Source organism: Otolemur garnettii, unplaced genomic scaffold (genome assembly GCF_000181295.1).
Source record: "Otolemur garnettii isolate 467f Iridium unplaced genomic scaffold, OtoGar3 scaffold00013, whole genome shotgun sequence".
Taxonomy (NCBI): Eukaryota; Metazoa; Chordata; class Mammalia; order Primates; family Galagidae; genus Otolemur; species Otolemur garnettii.
In genome coordinates, this window is record NW_003852408.1 from 390,964 (window position 1) to 403,537 (window position 12,574).

Below are 12,574 nucleotides of genomic sequence, written 5' to 3' on the forward strand. Positions count from 1 at the left end.
CTACACTGCAAAGGGAATCCCAGGCCTGGAGCTCAAGACGTGGCCAAGGACACAGATTACTAAAGAGTCTGTGCCAATTCAGCATCACAAGTAACCTCAAGAATGGGTCTAAAATCTGGCTATTCCCCAAATCTTGGAAAGCTTTGAGAAATCACCCAATAGTAAATCAGCATCAGAATCTGATGACTGTGCCAGGAATTTTTTTTTTTAAGTTCTGAAGGGTGCTCAGGCCCAACAAGTTTGGGGTCCACTGCCCTGAAGGAGTGGACAGTAGCTTCCCAACCACTGTGTGAACGGGAAGACTACACTTAGGAGGTAGTTTTCCTAATCATTTAAGGAATGAAGAGGTTCTATGGGGAGAATCTGGGGAGAGGGCCCCCCCAGAAGCAAGGATCGGCAGGTTGCCTGTGCCAGGATACTCTCTAGGAAGGAGCAGGCTTGGCAGGTGCAGGGCTGTGGAGGGCAAGGCCGGGCTAGGACGAGGGAAGCAGGGACCAGACCCCTTGGACTTTGCAGGTAAGAAAGGAGGGGCTACTCAATGGTTTATAGTGCTTTAAAAATGGGTAGAATATGACTCCTCTTAATGACCTTATATTTCAGGCATATTCTAGTGAAACTCATCTTTCCTCTTCAAGGTTCAACTCCACTGCAGTTGCTGCCATAACCTGAGGGTAATAACAGTGCTGCCGGACTGCTGCAGGTCTGGTCAAATCTGGAGGAATTCCTGGTGATTTTGTTCAACTACAAGTTATCATCCAGTAAACAGATAAGCCTTAAAATGTAAGGATGTCAAACTAGAGAGGAATTTCCAAGTAAGTACCAATTGACATAACAAATTAATTTGGTATATTGTTTTAAATTCATTTGTTGAATGATCACAATGCAGTTACATCATGCCCACATTATACTGATTCATTTAATCCTCACAACCCCACAAGGGAGGTACTAATAATAGCCCCATTTCTCTGATGAAGAAACTGAACCTCAGAATCCTGTGACTCGCCCAAGATCACAAGCTATCAAGAGGTTGACCAAGGAGTCACACCCAGCTTCCGAGTCCTTGTCTTTAAGATCTATGTTACCCCCACAGGTCTTGTTCTTTCAGAGATTACCCCAGAAGGGGAAGAAGAATGCACTAGAGGAATGGAAGCCATTCTAGAGAATATTATAAATGAAAATTTCTCAAGTATCACCAAAGATTCTGACATACTCCTTTCAGAGGGATATTGGTCCCCTGGTCACCTCAATTCAAATAGAGCTTCTCCAGGGCACATTGTGATGAATTTATCTAAAGTCAAAACAAACGAAAAGATTTTGCAAGCTGCCAGGAATAAGTGTCAACTGACCTACAGGGGTAAATCCATAAGGGTGACCGAGGACTTCCCTAATGAAACTATTCAACCCAAAGACAATGGTCATCTGTCTTTAATCTACTTAAACAGAACAATTCCCAGCCCAGAATTCTATATCCCGCTAAGCTAAGCTTTAAAATTGACAGAGAATTTAAATCTTTTATTGATATGCAAACATTGTGGAAATTTGCCACAATAAGACTAGCTTTACAGAAAATATTTCAACCTGTTCTACACACTGACCATCACAATGGATCTTCAGCAAACTAAACACTCAGAAATTAAAGGACAGAACCTAGTTTCCACAATGATGCGAAAAACAAAACTAAGCAATGGACTTTCACAAAATGAGATGAATAGAACACTACCACACTTATCAATTATCTCAATAAATGTCAATGGCTTGAATTCTCCAATGAAGAGGCACAGATTGGCTGACTGGATTAAAAAACACAAGCCATCTATTTGGTGTCTGCAGGAAACACACCTAGCTTCAAAAGACAAATTAAAACTCAGAGTTAAGGGTTGAAAGTCAACTTTTCAGGCAAACGGAATTCAGAAGAAAAGCGGGGTTGCAATCTTATTTTCAGATACATGTGGATTTAAAGCAACTAAAGTTAAAAAAGACAATGATGGTCACTTCACATTGGTCAAGGGAAAAATACAACAAGAAGACATGTCAATTCTAAATATTTATGCACCCAACTTAAATGCTCCCAGATTCTTGAAACAGACCTTGCTTAGTCTGAGCAATATGATATCCTATAACACCATTATAACGGGACTTCAACACCCCTCTCTCAGAGCTGGACAGATCCTCTAAACAGAAATTAAAACAAAGATATTAGAGATTGAAATGAGACCCTAGAACAACTGTGCTTGATAGACGTATATAGAACACTCCATCCCAAGGATCAAGAATATACATTCTTCTCATCGTCCCATGGAACATTCTCCAAAATTGATCATATCCTAGGACACAAACCTCAACAGAATCAAAAGAATTGAAATTCTACCTTGCATCTTCTCAGACCACAAGGCACTAAAAGTGGAACTCAACTCCATCAAAAACGTTCAATCTCACACAAAGGCATGGAAGTTAAACAACCTTATGCTGAATGACAGTTGGGGGCATTAAGAAATAAAAAAGGAAATCATTAACTTCCTTGAGCACAACGACAATGAAGACACAAGCTACCAAAACCTGTGGGATACAGCAAAAGCAGTCCTGAGAGGAAAACAAAAAGAGAGCACATCAACAAACTCACAAGCCATATGATGGAACTGGAAAAAGAAGAACAATCTAAGCCTAAACCCAGCAGAAGAAAAGAAATATCCAAAATTAAATCAGAGATCAATGAAATTGAAAACAAAAGAATCATTCAGAAAATTAATGAAACAAGGAGTTGGCTTTTTGAAAAAATAAATAAAATAGATAAACCTTTGGCCAGACTACCTAGAAATAGAAAAGTAAAATCTCTAGTAACCTCAATCAGAAATGGTAAAGGGGAAATAACAATTGATGCCACCGAGATACAAGAGATCATCTCTGAATACTGCCAGAAACTCTATGCCCCCAAATTTGACAATGTGAAGAAAATGGATCAATATTTGGAATCACACCCTCTCCTTAGACTTAGCCCAGATGAAATAGATCTCCTGAACAGACCAATTTCAAGCACTAAAATTAAAAAAACAATAAAAAATCTTCCAACAAAAAAATGCCCTGGTCCAGATGGCTTCACACCAGAATTCTATCAAACCTTCAAGGAAGACCTTATTCCCGTACTGCAGAAATTATTCCAAAAAATTGAGGGGGAAGGGGCAGCACCTATTGCCCAAAAGGGTAGGGTGCCGGCCCCATATGCTGGAGATGGCGGGTTCAAACCCAGCCCCGGCCAAAAAAAAAAAGAAATTGAGGAGGAAGGAATCTTTCCCAACATGTTCTATGAAGCAAATATCACCCTGATACCAAAACCAGGAAAAGACCCAACTAAAAAGAATTTCAGACCAATTTCACTAATGAATAAAGATGCAAAAATTCTCAACAAAATCTTAGCCAATAGATTACAGTTTATCATCAAAAAAGTCATACATCATGATCAAAGTCATACATCATGATCAAAGTCATACATCATGATTCCTAGCCCAGGAATGCAAGGCTAGTTAACACATGCAAGGGCATGTTATCCACCGTATCAACAGAAGCAAAACCAAAGACTATATGATCCTCTCAATAGATGCAGAAACGGCATGCGATAAAATCCAGCTAAAATCCAGCATCCTTTTCTAATTAGAACACTGAGGAGTATAGGCATAGGCGGCACATTTCTTAAACTGATCGAAGCTATTTATGACAAACCCACAACTAATATTTTACTGAATGGAGTAAAACTGAAAGCTTTTCCTCTTAGAATGGGAACCAGACAAGGTTGTTCTCTGCCACCATTACTATTCAACATAGTGCTGGAAGTTCTAACCAAATAATTAGGCAAGACAAGAAAATGAAGGGCATCCGAATGGGAACAGAGGAGGTCAAACTCTCCCTTTTTGCTGATGATATGACCTTATACTTAGAGAACCCTAAAGACTCAACCACAAGACTCTTGGAAGTCATCAAAAAATACAGTAATGTCTCAGGATATAAAAGCAATGTCCACAAGTCAGTTGCCTTTGTATATGCCAATAACAACCAAGATGAGAGGCTAACTAAGGACACAACTCCCTTCACCATAGCTTCAAAGAAAATGAAATACCTAGTAATATCCCTAACAAAAAAGATGAAGGACCTCTATAAAGAAAATTATGAAACCCTAAGAAAGGAAATAGCAGAGGACATTAACAAATAGAAGAACATACCATGCTCATGGCTGGGAAGAATCAACATTGTTAAAATGTCTATACTCCCCAGATCAATTTACTAGTTCAACGCCATCCCTATTAAAATACCAACATCCTACTTTCAAGTCTTGGAAAAAATGATTCTACATTTTGTATGGAACCAGAAAAAAACCCATATAGCTAAGGCAGTTCTTAGTAATAAAAACAAAGCCAGGGGTATCACCATACCAGATTTTAGGCTGTATTATAAGGCCATAGTGGTCAAGACAGCATGGTACTGGCACAAAAATAGAGACATAGACATTTGGAATCAAACAGAAAACCAGGAAATGAAACCAACAACTTACAGCCACCTAATCTTCGATAAACCAAACAAGAGCATCCACTGGGGGAAAGACGCCCTATTCAATAAATGGTGCTGGAAAAATTGGATATCCATATGTAAAAGACTGAAACTGGACCCATACCTTTCTCCACTCACAAAAATTGATTCAAGATGGATAAAGGACTTAAATTTAAGGCATGATACAATAAAAATCCTCAAAGAAAGAACAGGAAAAACACTGGGGACATTGGCCTGGGGAAAGACTTTATGAGGAAGACTGCCATGGCAATAGCAACAACAGCAATAATAAACAAATGGAATTTAATTAAACTGAAAAGCTTCTGTACAGCCAAGGAGACAACAACCAAAGCAAATAGACAACCTTCCCAATGGGAAAGGATATTTGCATATTTTGAATCAGACAAAAGCTTAATAACCAGGATCTATACAGAACTTTAATTAATCCACAAGAAAAAAGCCAACAATCCCATACATCAATGGGGAAGAGAGATGAATAGAATCTTCTCTAAAGACGACAGATGAATGGCTAGCAAACATATGAAAAAATGTTCATCATCCCTAATTATGAGAGAAATGAAAATTAAAACCACCCTGAGATATCACCTAACCCCAGCGAGAATGGCCCATATCACAAAATCTCAAAACTGCAGATGCTGGCATGGATGTGGAGAGAAAGGAATTCTTATACACTGCTGGTGGGACTGCAAACTAATATGACCTTATGGAAGGAAGTATGGAGAAACCTCAAAGAACTCAACCTAGGCCTCCCGTTTGATCCTGCAATCCTATTACTGGGCATCTATCCAGAAGGAAAAAAAAACTTTTATTATAAAGACACTTGTACTGGCTGTTTATCGCAGCCCAATTTACAATCACTAAAATGTGGAAACAACCTAAATGTCCTTCAACCCAGGAATGGATTGGTAAGCTGTGGTATATGTATACCATGGAATATTATTCAGCCATAAAAAATGGAGATTCTGCAGCATTTGTACTAACCTGGATGGAGGTGGAACACATTATTCTTAGTGAAGCATCACAGGAATGGAGAAGTAGAATCCTATGTATTCAACTTTGATGTGAGGACAATTAATGAGAATTAATGACACAGTGGGGCATGGGGAAAAGGGAGATCAGACAGAGAAGGAGGGAGGGAGTGAGGGAAAGGAATAGAAAAAAAAAAAAGGAAAAGAAAATAGTGACTAATTCTCACATAAATTGGATTTAATTTTGACCAAAGTACATTACTTAAACATTAATTTTTAATTCAACTTGTTAATATGTTGTTTAGGATACTGCATCCTCATTTATAAGTGAAATATGTTTGTATATTTCCCCTTTATAATAATGTATTTTCTCCGATTTTAATATCAGATGTATCCAGATCAAGTAGAATGATTTTGAAGTATTTCTTCTTGTTCTATTGTCCATAAGCTTTGGCATGATCTGTTTTTTGAAATTACCTTTTACTTTCATTTATAAATATTAGTTGTCTATTTTTTGAGACTTAAAATAAGAAGTTAACTGATGACTCCATATTGAATCTCTGAATCAAAGCATTCTTCAATAGACATAGTCTTATTTGACAAGGTGAATGTTACTTTCTTTGCATTATTATCATTATTGTTTAATATTTTGATGCAGCAATCATCCGATTTCTTTTCTGATTGTATTTATCTTCATTCGTTCTTTACATGGTTTTTGTTTCTAGTCCTTATCTTAAACATCGTTATTGTTATTAAATTTTAAGCCTTTTTAATTTTGTGAAGGCAAAAAATGGAAACCTAATAAGCACAGATATATGTAAATAAATAAATAAGGGGAAAAAAAAAAGAACAGAGCCTACTCCTGTAGTCTAGTGTCTTAGATCTGGTGGAAAAAAATACAAACATTGGACATTCAAGACAGAGCCCTTGAATCCTCTGGGAAGCCCACTATTTGGAAATGCCACATAGCATCTATGTTCCCCTATAAAAAATGAAGTATAACACAACTGAATATGGTGCATCAAGAGGCCACTAACATAACAACCGGAACAACTGAGAAATGCCATCCTTTCCTCAGGCCTCCTGAGCTTTGCTAGGTTCTAGCTCTTGGGGAACAGCTGCTTCAGACCCTGCACTCTGGCCATTAAGGTTACTCTGCCTGCAAGGAAGGCCTGGAGGGACCCAGCAAGGGAGCTGGAGCACTCTCCCCACCCCCACCCCCAAGGGAGTCAATATATGTACTTGGCAAAGCCAGGGCCCAGGCATGGGCCCAAACTTCATGCTGCCCAAGGCAGAGGAACAAGGAAGGCCTCATATGGCCTGAATTGGAAGAGGGCACGCCAGCAGGTGGCCAGGAAGGCACAAGAATGGGACAGCACCAAGCACCTAGGGCCTGACAGCAGGTGCTGGGTCCCCGTGGGAGGGGGCTGTCCACCAGGCATTCCCATACTCTCTTAGGAATGGCGGTGTTCTCTGGGCTCCCTACCCTGCAAGGAATGCAGGCCAGGGCTCAACTCCTGCCTGCTGTCCACTGTCCTATAGAGGATATCTGCCCATGAGTCACACCCATGTCCACCTCTGCTAACGAGTTCCCTTGTCCTGCTTAGCCTAGGAGAGCTTCACTAAATTGATTTCAGCCTTGATTCTGCCCCCCTCAAAAGGGACAGAGACTCTGACCCTATCCACCATGAAGTCAGTCTCTGAGGGGACATTTCTAGAACTGGAAGGGTCAGTTATGCCAAGACGCTCTCAGTAAAGGAAAACAAAGCTGCCAGGCCCCAGGGCTGCTGTCTAAATGGCATCATCACAATACCTCATTTTTCTTCAATACTGTGATTTAATTCCCAGAGTTACCCAAACAAAGCAAAGTGCCAATAACAGCGAGTGACATGCAGACCCTGCCTGAGGGCAGTGCCCACTCATGTCCAGACCTTTCCCTCACCTCCACAAGCCCATCTAGGATTCCACATCCCGCTTGTGCACAGCACTGGCCCCACCCCACCTCCTCATAGCCACCTGGCCACCTTTTTCCTGCAGATCTAGTCTCAGTAGCAGACAAATTCTTACAATAAAAATCCAATTTTTAAAATCTTGATGGCTTCCCAAACATTTGACAAAAAGACCAAACTTTCCCAGTCTGGAAAACTCTTTGCCTCTAAGGGTACCCGCCCCTCCCACCACTCGGTACCCCAGTTCCTCCAGCAGGGAAGCCCCCCTCCCACTACACAGCCACCTGGTCACACCCCTCCTCTGCTTCCAGTCACAGAAGTCTCACCCCACCCTTCAGGGCATCACGTTGGCTCCTCCCCAGTCCTGCTCTGGCCACACACACCGCCCAGTCCGCTCCATGGACTACAGGCTGCAGGAACAAGACCTGATCTACAGCCACCTCCAGCATCTGGTCTCAGACTCTGCTCAGCACAGTCAGCAGAGGAGCAAGACCCAATCATTCTGGAGCTGGTAGTGACCAAGCTGCTCTTCCCTTCAACCAAGTATGGGCACTAACTATGTGCTGAGCTTGATGGAAAGCAATGCACAAAAGAGACAACACCCCTTACTCTCACCACATACACTTCAACATTATAATCACTAAGACCAGCGGACTCTGGGCAAGGTGAAGGAATTAATACACTGTTTTTCAACCTGTACCTTACGGCACACTTGCCTATAGCTAAAACTTCTGGGGCAGCGCCTGTGGCTCAAAAGAGTAGGGCCCTGGCCTCATATGATGGAGGTGGCGGGTTCAAACCCAGCCCCGGCCAAAAACTGCCCCAGCCAAAAAAAAAAAAAAAAAAACTTCTGCAGCACACTTAAATTATGTTGATCAAAATAAGAGTTAAAATTGGTGGGATAACGCCTATGGTTCATCTTATAAGGGTACATGTGAATCTTTCTAAATGTAGAATATAAATGTCTTAACACAATAACTAAGAAAATGACATGAAGCTATGTTAACCAGTTTGATGAAAATATTTCAAATTGTATATAAAAACAGCACACTGTACCCCATGACAGTATTAATGTACACAGCTATGATTTAATTAAAAAAAAAAAGTTAAAGAAAAAAGAAAATACTTAATGTGCTTTGAACATCTTTCAAAATTATCACACAAAACTATCATGAAAGATCCTCTCACGATAGGCACACCAGTGCTGTGGCAGACTGGCTGAAATCAGTGGGCTGGTATATCAATTAAATGATAAACAAAGAGAAGGAGATTTTGGCAATACTAATATCAGAGTTAATCACAAAAACTATTCAGAGTAGAAATATATTACTTCATTAATAAATGATTACTCAAAAATGAGTAAATTATCTTCCTAAACGTATGTTTAACAGGGCTTCAGAATGGTGAAGGTGAAAATTTTTAGAAATAACATGAGTAAAGCATCAAATGTAATTGGCCTGGAAGAAATTTATTCCTCATTAACAGCCTCTGGGAGATCAAGTAGGTAAAAAATAAGACCATAAGAATACTTGAGTGGCTCGGCGCCTGTGGCTCAAGTGGCTAAGGCGCCAGCCACATACACCTAAGGTGGCGGGTTCGAATCCAGCCCGGGCCCACCAAAAACAACAATGATGGCTGCAACCAAAAAATAGCTGGGCGCTGTGGCGGGCGCCTGTGGTCCCAGCTACTTGGGAAGCTGAGGCAGGAGACTCACTTGAGCCCAGGAGTTGGAGGTTGCTGTGAGCTGTGACGCCACAGCACTCTACCTAGGGGGATAGTGTGAGGCTCTGTCTCAAAAAAAAAAAAAAAAGAAGAAGACTTGAGCAATTAATTTCATAAGCTACAAAAGATAAAAAATCAACTCTTATTCCCTGTGGCAAATACATTATCTTTCAAGTAAATGGTACATAACATTTCCCACATTTTATGAGTAATATTAAGTGTGGATACTTATAAACTAAGATACAAAAAATTAAACAAGTGATAATTACTGATTCACAATTGGAAACCAAACAGGCTGAAAAGATGAACAGTTTGTAGTAATATCACAGGACTAATAGATAAAAACTGAGATTCAGAGCCCAGCAGACTGGTTGAGGTGGGAGGACCAACTGAGCTCTGGTGTTAAGAGACCAGCCTGAGCAAGACCCAGACTCAGTCTCTACTAAATATAGAAAAATTAGCCCAGGCATTGTGGTGTGGCAGTGCCTGTAGTCCCAGCTATTTGAGAAATGAAGCAGGAGGATCATGGGAACCCAGGAGTTTGGGTTGCTGATGGTACAGCACTCTAGTCTGAGCACAAAAATAAAAAAAAAAAAATTTAAAAAATTAATAATGGAAAGAAAAGATATGTAAAGGAAAAATGAACATTTTTACCTAGAAATTTTAGCTCACTTCAGCATATGAAATCTAGTTTTTGGTTTTTTTTTGAGACAGAGCCTCAAGCTGTCCCCCTGGGTAGAGTGCCATGGCATCACAACTTCCAGCAACCTCCAACTCCTGGGCTCAAGCGAGTCTCCTGCCTCCACCTCCCAAGTAGCTGGGACCACAGGCGACCGCCACAACGCCTGGCTATGTTTTTTGGCCGCAGCCATCATTGTTGTTGGCAGGCCCAGGCTGGATTCGAACCCGCCACCTGAGGTGTATGTGGCTGGTGCCTTAGCCACTTGAGCCATAGGCACCAAGCCAGAAATCTAGTTTTTTAAAAAAGAAAAGACAAACTACTAAAACTATGATGGGCATAAATTTAGACAGACAGGTAATTTTAAGCCCTAAAAACACAAAGTTATGATCTTAAAGCATAAGCAAAGTTGAATTATAAAGAGAGAAACATAAATGGCCAATGAACTGTGAAGTGTTCAACCTCACTCTGATAATACAAAATGAATTAAAACGGGCTGGGTATGGTGGCTCACACCTGTAATCCTAACACTCTGGGAGGCCGAAGTGGGTGGATGGCTTCAGCTCCTGAATTCAAGACCAACCTGAGCAAGAGGACCTGTCTCTAAAAATAGCTGGGCATTGTGGCAGAGGCCTGTAGTCCCAGCTCCTGGGGAGACTGAGGCAAAAGGATCACTCGAGCCCAAGAATTTGAAGTTGCTGTGAGCAATGACACCATTGCACTCTACTGAAGGTAACAAAGTGAGACTCTTATCTCAAAAAGAACTAAAACAAATTACTATTTTTACACTGTCAAAGTAGCAAAGAGGTTGAAAAATTTTAACAGCTCTCTTTGCTGCATCTCTGCAAGAATGAAGACCATTCTCAGCAACCAAACTGTCGACATCCCAGAAAATGTCGACATCACTCTGAAGGGATGCACAGTTATTGTGAAGGGTCCCAGAGGAACCCTGCGGAGGGACTTCAACCACATCAATGTGGAAATCAGTCTCCTTGGAAAGAAAAAGAAGAGGCTCTGGGTTGACAAATGGTGGGGAAGTAGAAAGGAACTGGCTGCTGTTCGCACTGTTTGTAGTCACGTACAGAACATGATCAAGGGTGTTACACTGGCTTCCGTCACAAGGTGAGGTCTGGGTATGCGCACTTCCCCATCAACGTTGTTATCCAGGAGAACTGGTCTCTTGTTGAAATAAGAAATTTCTTGGGTGAAAAATATATCCGCCAGGTTCGGATGAGGGCAGGTGTTGCCTGTTCAGTATCTCAAGCTCAGAAAGATGAGTTAATCCTTGAAGGAAACGACATTGAGCTTGTTTCAAATTCAGCTGCTTTGATTCAGCAGGCCACAACAGTTAAAAACAAGGATATAAGAAAATTTGGGGATGGTACTTAAGTCTCTGAAAAAGGAACAGTTCAGCAGGCTGATGAGTAAGACCTAAGAGTTGTCCAGCTGCAGCAAGATACCGCATGATGTCCTTAACATCTCTTTGTAATTTTAGCAATGCAATAAAAGATTCATTAATTTGGGGGGAAAAAAAAAGAAAAATTTTAACACATGATGTTTCTAAGGGATAGAGAAACATACTTTCAGAAAGTCCCACTGGGCATATAAACTAGTGTTAAGTTCTAAGGGCAAATTTGACAATAATGTACCAAAGACTTTGTTTTCACGGGTTAATACTGATAAATTTAATTATCAACAACATACAACCTCACATATTAATGCAGAGACCAGAACAAAAAACTAGCAAATTCCCTTTCTCTCTTCATGCTGCATGCTAGGGGGTGGCCCATGGGAAAGCGAGCACGCAGAGGACACTGTTCCCTCGGTCGTGCTCCCGAAAGCCGTATCCATATCCTCAGCTTTAGCGCGGCTTCACTTTGCTCTTGACTAATAGGAACACTAGCAGACCCCTCGCCACTGTCCTAAGTCTTGCGGGATCACAGAGCAGTTTTCACCAACTGGTTGTTTGCATCAGGGATCCCGGTTCTGCGATGAGGAAGCAATGTCCTGCCTTCCTGGAGGCCACAGACAACTGAAGACAGACCCGTGCACAGACTCCTGCAGCCCACCACAGCGGGTAAGGGATGGTTTCTGCCTTCAGATGGTGAATAGCACAGGGAGAAATGGGAAAGATCCTAAAGAATGAATTTTAAAAAAAAAAATACTGCATCTCTTGCAGCCCTAATACTCAGAGCTTACTGACTATGGGGGTGTAACTGCTGGGCACCGGGCACCTGTCAGCTGACTCAAATGCTCTCCTTACCCCACGTCCCATACGTCACCACTGACTGCTGACAGGATGAGCCTCTCTGTCTGGAGTGTTTCTGGGGAACCTTAGTTTTAACCTGGCTTTATCCTTTTAGCATGCCCTCAGGTGAAAAGGCAGCATTTATAGCACTAGGAAAATTTAAAATGGTGGGAATCATCCAAGACGACCCTCACCAAAGAGTTCCAGTCACAGAGATCTTCAGAGGTCTCCCCAACTTGGGGCAGTGTCTACATCTGGAAGTTAATTATCTGTCACTCTGCAAAGTTTCCCCATTGAGACAACAGAAAATCCAGGTTCGTGCTCAGACCCGGCTGACAAAGCTCACGCAGTCATTCATACAAGTCCTGGAAGCACAGTGCCACAGATTTTTTTTCTATAATTTTTTATTAAAATATAATTCATCTTTTTAAAGTATATAATTCAGTCATTT

The 12,574-nt window shown here is 41.2% G+C and overlaps 1 protein-coding gene and 1 pseudogene across 5 annotated transcripts in view; one reads left to right on the forward strand and one right to left on the reverse strand.

Moving 5' to 3' along the window:
* DGKD (diacylglycerol kinase delta) overlaps positions 1-12,574 on the reverse strand; it is a 122,630-nt gene that overhangs the window by 76,757 nt on the left and 33,299 nt on the right. The gene's annotated exons all lie outside the window — the stretch shown is intronic.
* Positions 10,688-11,392, forward strand: LOC100942042 (annotated as a pseudogene).